Here is a 12716-nt window from a genome sequence, read left to right on the forward strand (position 1 = left end):
CAACTCAAGACCTAAAAGTAGAAACAGAATCAATACAGAAACCCCCAAACTGAGGGGAATGTGGAGATAAATAATTTAGTAATGCTAACAGGAACCTCAGAGGCAAGCCTCCCCAACAGAAAAGCAAGAATGGAAGAGGGAATCTAAGGGATTTCAACAAAACCATAGACAGAATCGGTACTTCAGTAAAGAAAACAGTAAATCTAAAAATATCCTGGCACAAAACATTCAGGTAATCCGGAACACCGTGAAAAGACAGATCTAAGAATAACTAAAATAAAAGGAGAAGAAACACGGGTCAAGCTGAGTGGAAGTGGTGCACACCTTTAGTCCCAGTACTAGGGAGGCAGAGGCAGGTGGATCTTTGAGTTCCAGACCAGCCTGGTCTATACAGTGAGTTCCAGGACAGCCAGGGATACACAGAGGAACTGTGCCTTGAAAAGAAAAGAAACAAAACAAAAACAAAAAAAGAAAACACAGATCAAAGTCACAAAAAAAATATTTCCAACAAAATCATAGAAGAAAAGTTTCTTAACCTGGAGAAAGTGATACCTATAAAGTTGCAAAAAGCAATACAGAACACCAAATAGACTGGGCCAGAAGTGGAAGTCCCTTTGTCACATAATAATCAAAACACTAAACAGAACAGAACAAAGAAAAATATTAAAAGTGGGATGGGAAAAAAAACCAAGTAACAAAGAGAATCAGACCTATTAGAATGACATCCTAGTGGAAACTTTAAAAGCCAGAAGTGCCTGGACAGGTGTTCTAAAAACTTGAAGATACCACAAATGCCAGTCTAGACTATTATACCGAGAAAAACTATCAACCACAGTAAGTGAAAAAAAATAAAAACACTCCATGATAAAAACCAAAATTAGGCAATATCTAGCTACAAATCCGGCTCTAAAGAAAATAGTAGAAGGAAAATCTGAACCAAATAAAAAAGGCTAACCACATCTAAGAAATAAAGAATTCACACACAAGAAATAAAGAACCACACACAATAAATAAATAATCGCAAGCCAGCAAATCAATAGAGTGATAACACACACAGGCACACATACACACAAACACAACAACAACAAAATAACAGGAATCAGAAAACACTGCTCATTAATATCTCTCAATATCAATTCCCCCAATAAAAAGACTCAAACTAACTAACAGTATGGATATAAAAACAGGATCCATCCTTCTGCTGCATCCAAGAAATAGAAACACATTTTGACATCAAGGATAGACAGGGTAAAAAGGGTGGGAAAGGATATTCTAAGCTAATAAACCTAAAAAGAAAGCTTGTGTGGCCATTTTATGTGCATGAGTACACTGTCGCTGTCTTCAGACACACCAGAAGAGGGCAGCAGATCCCATTACAGATGGCTGTGAGCCACCATGGGGTTGCTGAGTATTGAACTCAGAACTTCTGGAAGAGCAGTCAGTGCTCTTAATCGCTGAGCCATCTCTCCAGCCCAGTATAGCCATTTTAAAATCTGACAAACTAGACTTCAAGACAAAATTAACCAAAAGTGATACATACTCATCAAATGAAAAGTTGGCCAAGAGGACATTGCAATTCTTGACATTTATGCCCCAAATAAAGGGGCACTGGTGTCATAACTGTTTATAACTGGTGTTATAAACGAAATGGATAACATGTTTACACAAAATTAATACATTCTTCTGAGCACCTCATGGAACTTTCCCCCCAAACTGACCATATACTCAGATACAAAGCAAGTCTCAATAGCTTGAAGAAAATTGAAATAACACCCTTTGTCCCATCTGATCACCATGACAGAAAAGAGCAAAATGATGATAAACTCATGGAAACTGCACAGCTCTTTACTGGATGAAAATTTGGTCAAGATAGAAATTAGAGGGGTTGGAGATTTAGCTCAGTAGTAGAGCGCTTGCCTAGCAAGCACAAGGCCCTGGGTTTGGTCCCCAGCTCTGAAAAAAAAAAAAGATAGAAATTAGAGACTTTCTAGAATTGAATGAAAATGAATACACAACATACCCAAAATTACGTGACACAATGAAGGTGGTTTTAAGAGGCAAGTCCATAATAATAAGTGACTACATTTTTTTTTAATGGAGAGATCTTGTGCTAGTAACTTACTTAACAGCACACATGAAAGCTCTAGAACAGAAAGAAGTAGTCACACCCAAAAGGAGTAGACAGCAAGAAGAAAAATCTAATTTCAGGGCTGAAATCAATAAAATACAAACCAATAGACAAGCAAAAAAAAAAAAAAAATACATAGAATCAATGAAACAGTTGATTGTTTGAGAAAATCAGTAAGATTGACAAACCCTTACCCAAAGTAACTAAAAGCCAGAGGGAAGATCCAAATTAACAAAGTTAGAAATAAAAATGGAGATATAGGAACAGACACCCAGGGAATCCAGAGGATAAGGACATTCTTTAAAAGCCTGTGCTCCACCAAGTTGCAAAATCTCAAAGAATTGGATCATTTCCTCTATACACATAGATAGATACGTAGATGTCTGCATGTAGAAAAATGCAAATAGATCCAGGCTTATCACCCTGCATAAAACTCAAGTCCAAGTGGATCAAAGACCACAGCATAAAACCAGATACACTTGTAACAGTGAGTGGGATTTTGGGTTCTTTTAAAAAAACCTAAGAATGTGTTTTCTTTTCATCTAAGGTGTGGGGTGTGGGCTTGTGGTGGTTTGAATATGTTTGGCCCAGGGAGTGGCACTAGTTGAAGGTGTGGCTTGGTTGGAGGAGATGTGTCACCATGGGGGTGGACTTTAAGACCCAGCCCTACCTGCCTGGAAGCCAGTCTTCTCCTCTCTGCCTTTGGATAAAGAAATAAAACTCTCAGCTCCCCCAGTCCAACCTTTATCTGGATGCTGCCATGTTCCTATCTTGATGATAATGGAGTGAATCTATAAACCTGTAAGCCAGCCCCGATTAAATGTGGTCCTTTAGAAGAGTTGCCTTGGTCATGGTGTCTCTTCACGGCAGTAAAACCCTAAGACAGTGAGAGAAACTCACAAAGTAGCGAATACCAGCTACATACACTGAACCTGATGAAAGAGAAAGTAAGGAGTAGCCCTGAATGTGTTGGCGTAGGGTATGACTTTCTTTTTTTTTTTTTTTTTTTTTTTTTTTTTTTTTTTTTGGAGCTGGGGACCGAACAGGGCCTTGCGCTTCCTAGGCAAGCGCTCTACCCCTGAGCTAAATCCCCAACCCCGGGTATGACTTTCTAAACAGACCACCAACAGCAGAGGCAGTAAGATCAACAATTAATAAATGGGACCTCAGGAAACTGAAAAACTTCTGTAAGGCAAAGGACACTGTCATTTAAAGTGTGATCCTACAGAACGTGAAAGATTTATACCATCCACACATCTGGTGGAGGGCTAATTGGCAAAATATACAAAGAACTCAAAAAACTAGATATCAAGAAAACAACCCAATTTTAAAACGGGGTACAGAGAATTCTCAAAAGAGGAAAGTCAAATGGCTGTTTAAAGAAACGTTCAGCATCCTTAGACATCAGGGAAAGGCAAATCAAACCTACTTTGAGATTTCATCTTGCACCCATCAGAATGTCTATGATCTATAAAACCAGCAATAGAGTGTAACTTTAATTTTTTCAACGCCTGCTTTTAATAATGCTTTAACCTCCTTGCTAGCCCACCGCCCACCTGACGTAGTGGAAAAGAAAGGATACGGGGGAGGGGGGATTGGACCTGGTTAGAAATGGTTCTTTGGAGCAAATCCCATCTGCATCACCAGGAAATCAGAAGTTCAGTTCACAGCTCAGCAGCAGCAGCTCAATCCACTCACAGACACTCCTCAGATATACCAGCATTCCAGTTCAGTGGTGTCGGGATAGCAAACAGGAATCAGCAGCAGTGACTCAACCTAGCAGGAACAACCAGGCCTCCACCTAATTGGCACAAGTCAGCAGGACAAGGGCCAACAGGAGTGCCAGGAAAAGTTCTAGGCAATGAATGATCAGCGAAGACTTGAGACCAACAAGCATTGCACAACACAGCACTCTATAAGCAAGCAAGCCCTTCTCACAGTCTGTTGAGTCTTATTTCTTTTCCTCCAAACATCATGTATCCTCCATGGGTCTTCCCTCACTGCCTGTCTTGCTTCAGCAGTGAGTCTCTCTCAGCTGACATTACTCTGCCAATCTGCCTGAGTCTGCAAAAGCATCAACACACTACCAGAATTTTTTTTTTTTTTTTTTTTTTTTTTTGATGCAGTTCTCTCTGTGAAGTCCCAGCAAAAAGGAGCTCAACTACACAATGTCAGGCAGATCAGTACATGCATGCCTTTAGCAAGGAATCCATCGCGTGTTCTTTCACATGTGCTTGCTTTAGCAGAACATCCTTTCACCTGTGTCTGCTTTAGTGAAATGTTCCTTTACATGTTTGCCCCCAGCAAACACCATCAGACACAACTGACTTTCCAAAGGACCCTAAAGTTTCTACTTCAATGGAGTAAAGGAACTAAAGGTGGGGCCAAATAATTAATGGAAGCAGAACAAATATTTATGGATGGATGAGGGACTGGAACAGGAGGATTTAGTGGGGAGGTGGAAGGAAGAGGGGGATGAGGGAGGGAATACATGGAGAGACAGCTAAAAATTAAGGGCTATTTTGAGGGGTAGTGTGGAAACAAGATTCTTAAAATATTTACATGTATGAGGGAAATCAAAATGAAATCATCAAATACTGGGGAAGACAGAGGCTCAAGTTCACATTTCTTGACATCAAATGAAGCTTCCCGTATAGGAACTTGTCTAATTGAGTTCTAAGCCAAAAAAAAAAAAAGTCCCATGGGATTTCCCAAACAACCCAGGCTGTTGCCAAGAATAGTAGATTGCTCTCCACAAACTGGCTGCAAGGCCTCCATTGCTGAAGAAAATACCTACACGACTTAACTGCAAGGTGTCACATGTAATCAATCTATAGAGACCGTCTTTATGGAAGATGTCATATGGACTTTACAATGAGTTTTGATGTCGTTGATGTTGAGGTCTGCCCCCCTAGCATATCTGTAGCCATTTTGTTCCATGCCCGCCAGCTATTTCATACTGTTGCTGCAATATGCCTGGCAGTCATTGACACAGAGAAGTAACTCGACACAGATCAGGGTCTTGCTGACCTCGTACCTCGTTACGCTCTGTGAGTTCTGAAGTTCGTTAATTTTAAGAAATTCCACAACCGTAAGCTCCCCTTAGGCCCAATCAGAATCAAGGTCAGTTGGAACTGTTCTGTCTAGCTAGCTGAAGTAGCCTGAGTCAGAGCCGACCACAGGGCAGCACTTCCTGAACCTGTACATAAGCACACGGTGGCTTCATCCTCTGTAAGCTGGCTGGCCCTGAGAAATGTTCATCATAGTAGCTCAGCCCCCGAATTCTGAGCTGTGGCCCTGATATTGATCAGCATTAGGGTGTATGCTCCATTAAACCATAAACCATTCCTGTGTCATTGAGATTGGTCTCTGTGTGGTTTGTAAGGCAACTCCTGAACCCCGGTAGTCACATCTTAACCTTATCGGTCACAGAAGATTGAGTCAATTATCTCCAGGAAAATTTTTCACCAAACTGTGTTGTGTTTGAATATGCCTACAATAAACTACTTGGGGTCAGACTCCCTAAGTTTGAACCAACACTGGCTATATAGTCTTGTTAAGCCAAACTACCTTCTTGTCTCCCACAGATCATCCATCTGCTAACTGTGGTGGCCTCAGAGACCACCCCGATTATATTTTATTTACTTTATTATTTTCCCTTAGAAGCCTGTTTGTTTTCTAACGAGACAAAAGGTGAGTGGATCCAGATGGGAGGAGAAATGGGGAGGAACTGACAGGAGTAGAAGGAGGGGATACTCTTCCTTATCAGGATATATTATGTGAGGGAAAAAAATCTATTTTCAATATAAGGACAAAACATAGAGATGGCTGCACGTTTCCTTACTTGTGCTCAGCTCAACTTCTCGACTCTGATACAAGGACCCACCACCCACCATTCCAATCCGATACAGATAATCCCTGGTTGAGACTCCCTTCCTGAGTGATTATGGGTTGTGTCTAGGTGACAATCGGAGCTGCCCATCGCAAAGACTGCCATCCCGAAGTGAAATTACAGTAGATAGCGGCTGTTGGCCCCTGATTTCTGAAGGCACAGCCCTGACCAGAGTTAACCAAAACTGTCTGTACCAAGATTTTTGCAGTAAGAAGCTCACATGAAACATATCACGGGGGTTGGGGATTTAGGTCGGGGGTAGGGCGCTTGCCGAGCATGGGCAAGGCCCGGAGTTCGGCCCCCAGCCCCGGAAAAAAAAAAAAAAAAAAAAAGAAACATATCACATTGGCCAGAGTGAGCACTTCCCCTGGTGGAGAATCAATAGTGACAGGAGGCTGTGATTGGTCCAAGACACAATTAATGACTAGTAGTGTGGGAGCAAGGAGGCAATTTGGCCAAACAAATGTCTGTGGTGGTCGATCCAAATACTCCATCCTCTTGGGCTACATAAGCCTGGGTTCTTTCAGTGAGTGAGCTGGAAGACATTATCTTGTAGTCTCTGGTGTTATACCGTCAGGTTCAGTGACGATCTCTATTTTGTGCTCGTGGAAATCCACAGAGGTGACAGCCCTTTGAAGACCACAATAGGCTTGACACTTGAATTAGTCCCCGACACACTGCTCTGAGGTGTCACAATGTGGAAACCTGTGTGTTTCCGTATGACAGTAGAGGTCATGGAGGTACCAAGAACAAGCTCTTGGGCATTCCAGCATGTGCCCCTGCCCAGTCTTGCATGGCAGCTGAAAAGGTCCCAGCAACCCCAATGGTGGCCTACACCTGGTTCCAGAGCCTCAGGTCCAGATTTCTCAGTACAAAGCACTGGCAATACCCTAGTTGCCAATTTGACAGTTAAGGGGTCAGAGCTGCCCTGGAAAACCTCAGACCACCCTCATCCAGCACCTACAGGCTTCAGGGCACCCTGTGGCCTGTGTAGCACAACTTGCTGAAGTGGAAACTTCTGGTTGTGTCATGTGATGCTTTCCCGAAGCAGACCCATGGGATGGTTTACTGAAGCAGACTTATGAGAGGACATGTGACGTTTAGACACGGTAAAAGTAGGACCCAACAGACAATGATGGGTGATTGCATTGCTAGCCGTGCAAAGCGTTGTTGGTCTCGAGTCTTTGCTGATCTTCACTTTGTTGAGAGAGGCGTGGCACAGAACTTCTCCTAGCATCCTGACTGGTCACTTCTTCTGACTTGTGCGGATTCGGTGGAGGCCTGGCTGTTTCTGCTGGATCATGCTGCCTTGCTGATTCATGTTTGGTGACACTACTGAACTGAGCTGCTAGCATCCTGACAACAAAGATTGGAATTGCCCCAAAGATCTACATCTGAACAGGTCTACTATATCCCCATGTCCTATCACCTACCTTTCTCCTCTACCTTTGGATGGTGGGCTTAGAAAGAGGGTTCAAAGCATTGGAGAACTTTTATTAAATCTAGGTTTGGCTGATCTGGCCTTGGTATCTCATCCCTGTGGGAGAGGCTGCCTGGTCGTGAGTGGGTGCTGGGAACTGAACTCATCTCCAACAAGAGTCCTATTAACCATTGAATTATCTCTCTAGCCCTTAACTTTTTTTTTTGGTTTGTTTTTGTTGTTGTTGTTTTGTTTGTTTGTTTTTGGTTTAGTTTGGTTTGGTTGGTTCTTTGAGCTATCTCTCCAACCCCACATTTCTTTGATTGCCAGTTAAACAGAGCTTTAATTCCACAAGGGGGCATACACTGAAACTTAACACATACACTTAGCACTTTAGTACACATACAGAGTTATCACCAGGGATAACCTGAGACATGCTAGGGAAACTTTTTTTAAAGTAGTTTTTCAAGTTTTCTTTGTTGTCTTTAATTTTTAAAAGATTTATTTATCTGATGCACATGGGTGTTTTGCCTGTATATCTGTGCACCACATATGTGCGTGCGTGGTGTCCAGAGATGTCAGAAGAGGACATCGGATCCCTTGAACTGGAATTACAGATGGTTGTCAGCAGCTTTGTGGGTGTTGGGAATAGAACTCTGGCTCTCAGAAAGAGGAGCCAGTGCTCTTAACTGCTTAGCCATCGCCCCAGTCCCTCATTTAACTTTCGAAACACTACTCAGTTGAGTGTTAAAAACACAAGCAAGTGGTGAGCCTAAGCCATTCTTAAGCGTATGGTCATAGCCCCTCATTTATTCACTACTGTCCATGAAAGGCAGTAGTCACCGGACTCCACTGAGAGGTTCGACACCAAGGACAGAAGTAGACAGTCCAGAAGTAGTTAGTTTGCACTGTTTTGTGGCTACTTTTCTTCTGTTGAACACAGGTTTTTTTAATTATTTTTTTTTTAATTATTTTGTTTTCTATTGTGTGAAGAATGTCCTGCATGTATACCAGTGCATCACCTGTGTGCAGTACCAGAAGAGGCCAGATGGTGGCAGAGTCCCTGGAACTGGTATTACGAGTGGCTGCGAATTTAACTGCTGAGCCCTCTCTGCAGCCCAGGAACACAATTCCTACCCGTTCATATACATTGCTGTTGACCAAGAATTACGTACACAGATAACTGTTTTTCTATAAATGGCCCAAGGGTATTTAGTGAGCATTTCAAGGGTTGCCGTGACTTGAGTATCACCTGTAGGCTCAAAGCAAGTGTTTTAAGGATGGGCAGCCAGGGGTTAGCCTTGTTTTGAAGAATCTTTAGGAAGTAGAGCCTTATCAGAACAAGTGGATCATCGGGGGCAGGAGTTAATGTTTCATTGCTACGCACCATTTCCAGTCTTCTTCCTGTCGCCCGGCTGCCAACAAACTGTGACTAGCTGCCTTATACCCCTGGTGCTGAAGGACCCTCGTTCTTACTGAAGCGAAAGAACTATTAGGAGGCTAGGGCTGGAAGAAAGTAGGTAGGTTATGAGGACCCTAAGGGCTTTCCACAGCTTTACACCCAACGCCTCAAGTCAAGATTAGGTCAAGTACCAGCTTCCTGCCTCGGGTCAAGGACGGAAAATAAACCTCTTGCATTTACATCAAACTCTGTTCTCCTGTCTCACTTTGGGGGTGGGCGGTCTCCCGGTAGTTAAGAGCCTTACAGTGCTGTCTTCCTCAGCCTTGATAAACCATACCCCCTAAAACTGAAAGTCAAATTAAACTCTTCCTCCCTTAACTTTGTTCTCTTGAGGTATTTTGTTCTCAGCATCAAGAAACGTCATCAACACAGGTTATCCAGAGGTAAATATCTTACAGTAGTAAGTCAAGAAAAGACACCATGAGAAACAGGTGGCTCTTATGTGGCCCTGGGAGAGATATTCTAGTATCACACAGAAAGGACGTATAGCTATTATTCTGTGTACGTCTAAGTTTGAGGGGATTTTTGTTTCTGTTTGTTTGTTTTATTTTTTTTTCATATCCTATTAACTTTGTTTGGATTTACATTCTGACAACTTGGAGGCTAGAGAGAGATGGTTCAGGGGTTAAGAGAGCTTATTGCCCTTCCAGAGAAGCAATGTAAGCTTATCCCCAACTAGCTTACAAATAAATAAAACTCAGACTATGATTATTTTATTTGACTTTGATAATTACTGGGGAGTAACCCCTAATCTACTCTCAGCTGGCCTTGGCTACCTCCCCAGTGGTGTGGCCCAAATACTTGCTGTTTCTCCTGGACGTGTGCTCACCGTCCATCTCTCCTCTGGGTGGCTTTATCTCTCTTCCTCCTCTTCTCCTCCTGGTCTCCCTTCCTCTAACCATGTCACTCCAAACTCACCTACCTCTAATCCCTCTAGTAACCAGCTGTAGCCAATTTTATTTAAGCAATAGTTTTAAATCAGGGAACAAGGTTTGCACAACAAAAGCTTGTGGACATGAGAAGCCACTCCTAGGCCTAGACCTTTGGTATAAAATTTACCATTACAATACATAGCAATAGACCAAACCCCAACACCCAACACCCACATCAAGTAGTTCACAACTACCTGTAACTCCATTTCTAGGGAATTCTGACATCCTCTTCTGGCTTCCATAAGCACCTGTACAGAACACACACACACACACACACACACACACACACACACACACACACACACACAGGAGAGAGAGAGAGAGAGAGAGAGAGAGAGAGAGAGAGAGAGAGAGAGAGAGGGAGGGAGGAAGGGAGAGATTTATTTTATTTTATTTAGGTAGGGGTCATTGTTGGAGACAGACTCATTAGTTCTGGCTAATAGTTTTATATAGTTCTGACTGTCCTAGAACTCACTATGTAGAGTAGGCTGGCCTTGAACCCACATAGATCCATCTGCTTCTGCCTCTGTCTCTCAAGTGCTGTTATTAAAATCCTGTGCCACTGTTCTCAACTGAATGGATTTTATAAGAAGCCTGGTGACTGCAGCACACGCCTTTAACCCCACACTCGGAAGGCAGAAGCTGGAAGATCTCTGTGACTTTGAGGACAGCCTGGTCTACAGAGAGAGTTCCAGGACAGCCCGGGCTACACAGAGAAATGCTCTATCAGAAAAAACCCCAAACGACAACAACAATAATAAATTTTAAAGTAAAAAATCCTAACATTGTACTTGTAAAAAAACATCTTTAATAACATCAGAGAACTCAAGTACAAAGTTGGTATTAAATTAAGTTATGAAATTATTGAGTGATTATAAGAATAGTTTTGTGTCTCGGTGATGTTATTTTGTTACGTAAGCTAAGTCCTTATTAGAAAAGTATGTGGACAGATTTGTAGACGATGTGAAGTAGGCTCAGAATTCTTTCTTAGATATTCAGTTTTTCTTAGAATTATCAGAATGGAGAAGCAAACAACAAAATCTGTTGGCAAACGGCATAATGGTTCAAGTCAATTCGTAATATTCACAATATTATGGTTCATAATATTTCTTTTTATGTAGGCTTAAAATTCCCTACAATAAATTAAAAATATATTTCTTTGATCCACAATAATTTTTTTTTTTCGGAGCTGGGGACCGAACCCAGGGCCTTGCGCTCGCTAGGCAAGTGCTCTACCACTGAGCTAAATCCCCAACCCCCACAATAATTTTTAAAACGTTATGGTGATTTTTTTTTTATTTAACATTCTGGGATGACTCTACCATTACTTAGTAATTGTTAGGCTAGATTGTCTTTGTATATTATACAATCCATTTTTCACTGACTTTTGAACTAAAAGGACATTTCATATAACAGTTACCACGTTTGGAACACAAAGTATTTAAAAAGACAAACCAAGTCACATGAGAGCTTGGCTCGGCCTACACATCTCTCTGTTCCAAACCCAGCAGTTAATGCCACTTGAATGCAAAATGTCCTTTTTCCTCATAAAGGGGACGGCTAAACCTGTTATTTGAAAGCCCGCTGCCCGTTCTTTGCATGGGAGCTGCCAGTTCGTAGAGGCTGAAAATTCGTTCATGTAAACCTCTGCTAGAAAGTGGATGTATACATTTAAAACTCAAGTCAGTTCCTGACGCTTTCAGTTTTCCTTTTAGAGACACATGTTCACACCCATGTATCCTTCACAGTGTCTTTCTCACTGGAAGCTTATAGTTTTGAGCTCGGTTGTTTGGGGGCCTTTTCTAAGCACCCCAACATTTTTGTAGATGAGTTGTGTTTTGTTTGTTTTTAATTTCTTTATTAATCATTTTATTCATTTACATTTCAAATGATATCCCTCCACAAACCACCCATCCCATCCTTCCTCTCACCCCTTTCCTTTGCCTCTATGAGGGTGCTCTCCTCCACCCACTCACCCACTCCTGCCTCACCACTCTAGTATCCCCTATCCTGGGGCATCGAGCCCCGACAGGACCAAGGGCTTCCCCTCCCACTGATGTCAGACAAAGCCATCCTCTGCTACATATGTATCTAGAGCCATGAATCCCTCCATGTGTACTCTTTGGTTGGTGGTTTAGTCCCTGGGAGCTCTGGGTGGTCAGGTTAGTTGATATTGTTCTTCCTATGAGGTTGCAATCCCCTTCAGCTCCTTCAGTCCTTCCCCTAGCTCTTCCACTGGGGTCCCCAGGCTCAGTCCAATGGTTGGCTGTGAGTATTTGCATCTGTATTGGTCAGGGGCTGGCAGAACCTCTCAGGGAACAGCCATACCAGGCTCTTATCAACAAGTGCTTTTTGGCATCAGCAATAGTGTGAGGAATCGGAGTCATTGTTTTTAATTTTTAGACAGGGTTTCATGTATCCCGGGTTGGTTCCTAATTCACCAAGGACGACCTTGAACTTCTGACCTTCCTGCTTGTTCTCAATAGCGGGGAGTACACCATGCCCGCATTATACAGTGCTGGAGACTAAACTCGGGCTTTGTTTATGCTACGGAAGCATTCTACCCAAATTCTACATCTTCAACCCAAAACTTCGAGATTCTTAAAAAATTGTTTTAACTCAGTAAGCTTAAACCATGGATAGGGAACAAAATAAATACCATTTCCTCCCCAGTGACAAGGTTCATGGCTGAATCTACTGAAACAAAAGATATACTAGTAAGAGAAAAACATAAAAATGTAAAACCCACATTTTACACTATGTGAACAAGATGCCAGATGTGGTGACATATGCCTGCAATCCCAGCATTTGGGAACAGGGGTTAGAAGATAGCCTGGGCTACACATTGAGTTCAAGGCTGGACCGATCCTGTCTCAACAACA

The sequence above is a fragment of the Rattus rattus genome, chromosome 18 (genome assembly GCF_011064425.1).
Source record: "Rattus rattus isolate New Zealand chromosome 18, Rrattus_CSIRO_v1, whole genome shotgun sequence".
NCBI lineage: Eukaryota > Metazoa > Chordata > Mammalia > Rodentia > Muridae > Rattus > Rattus rattus.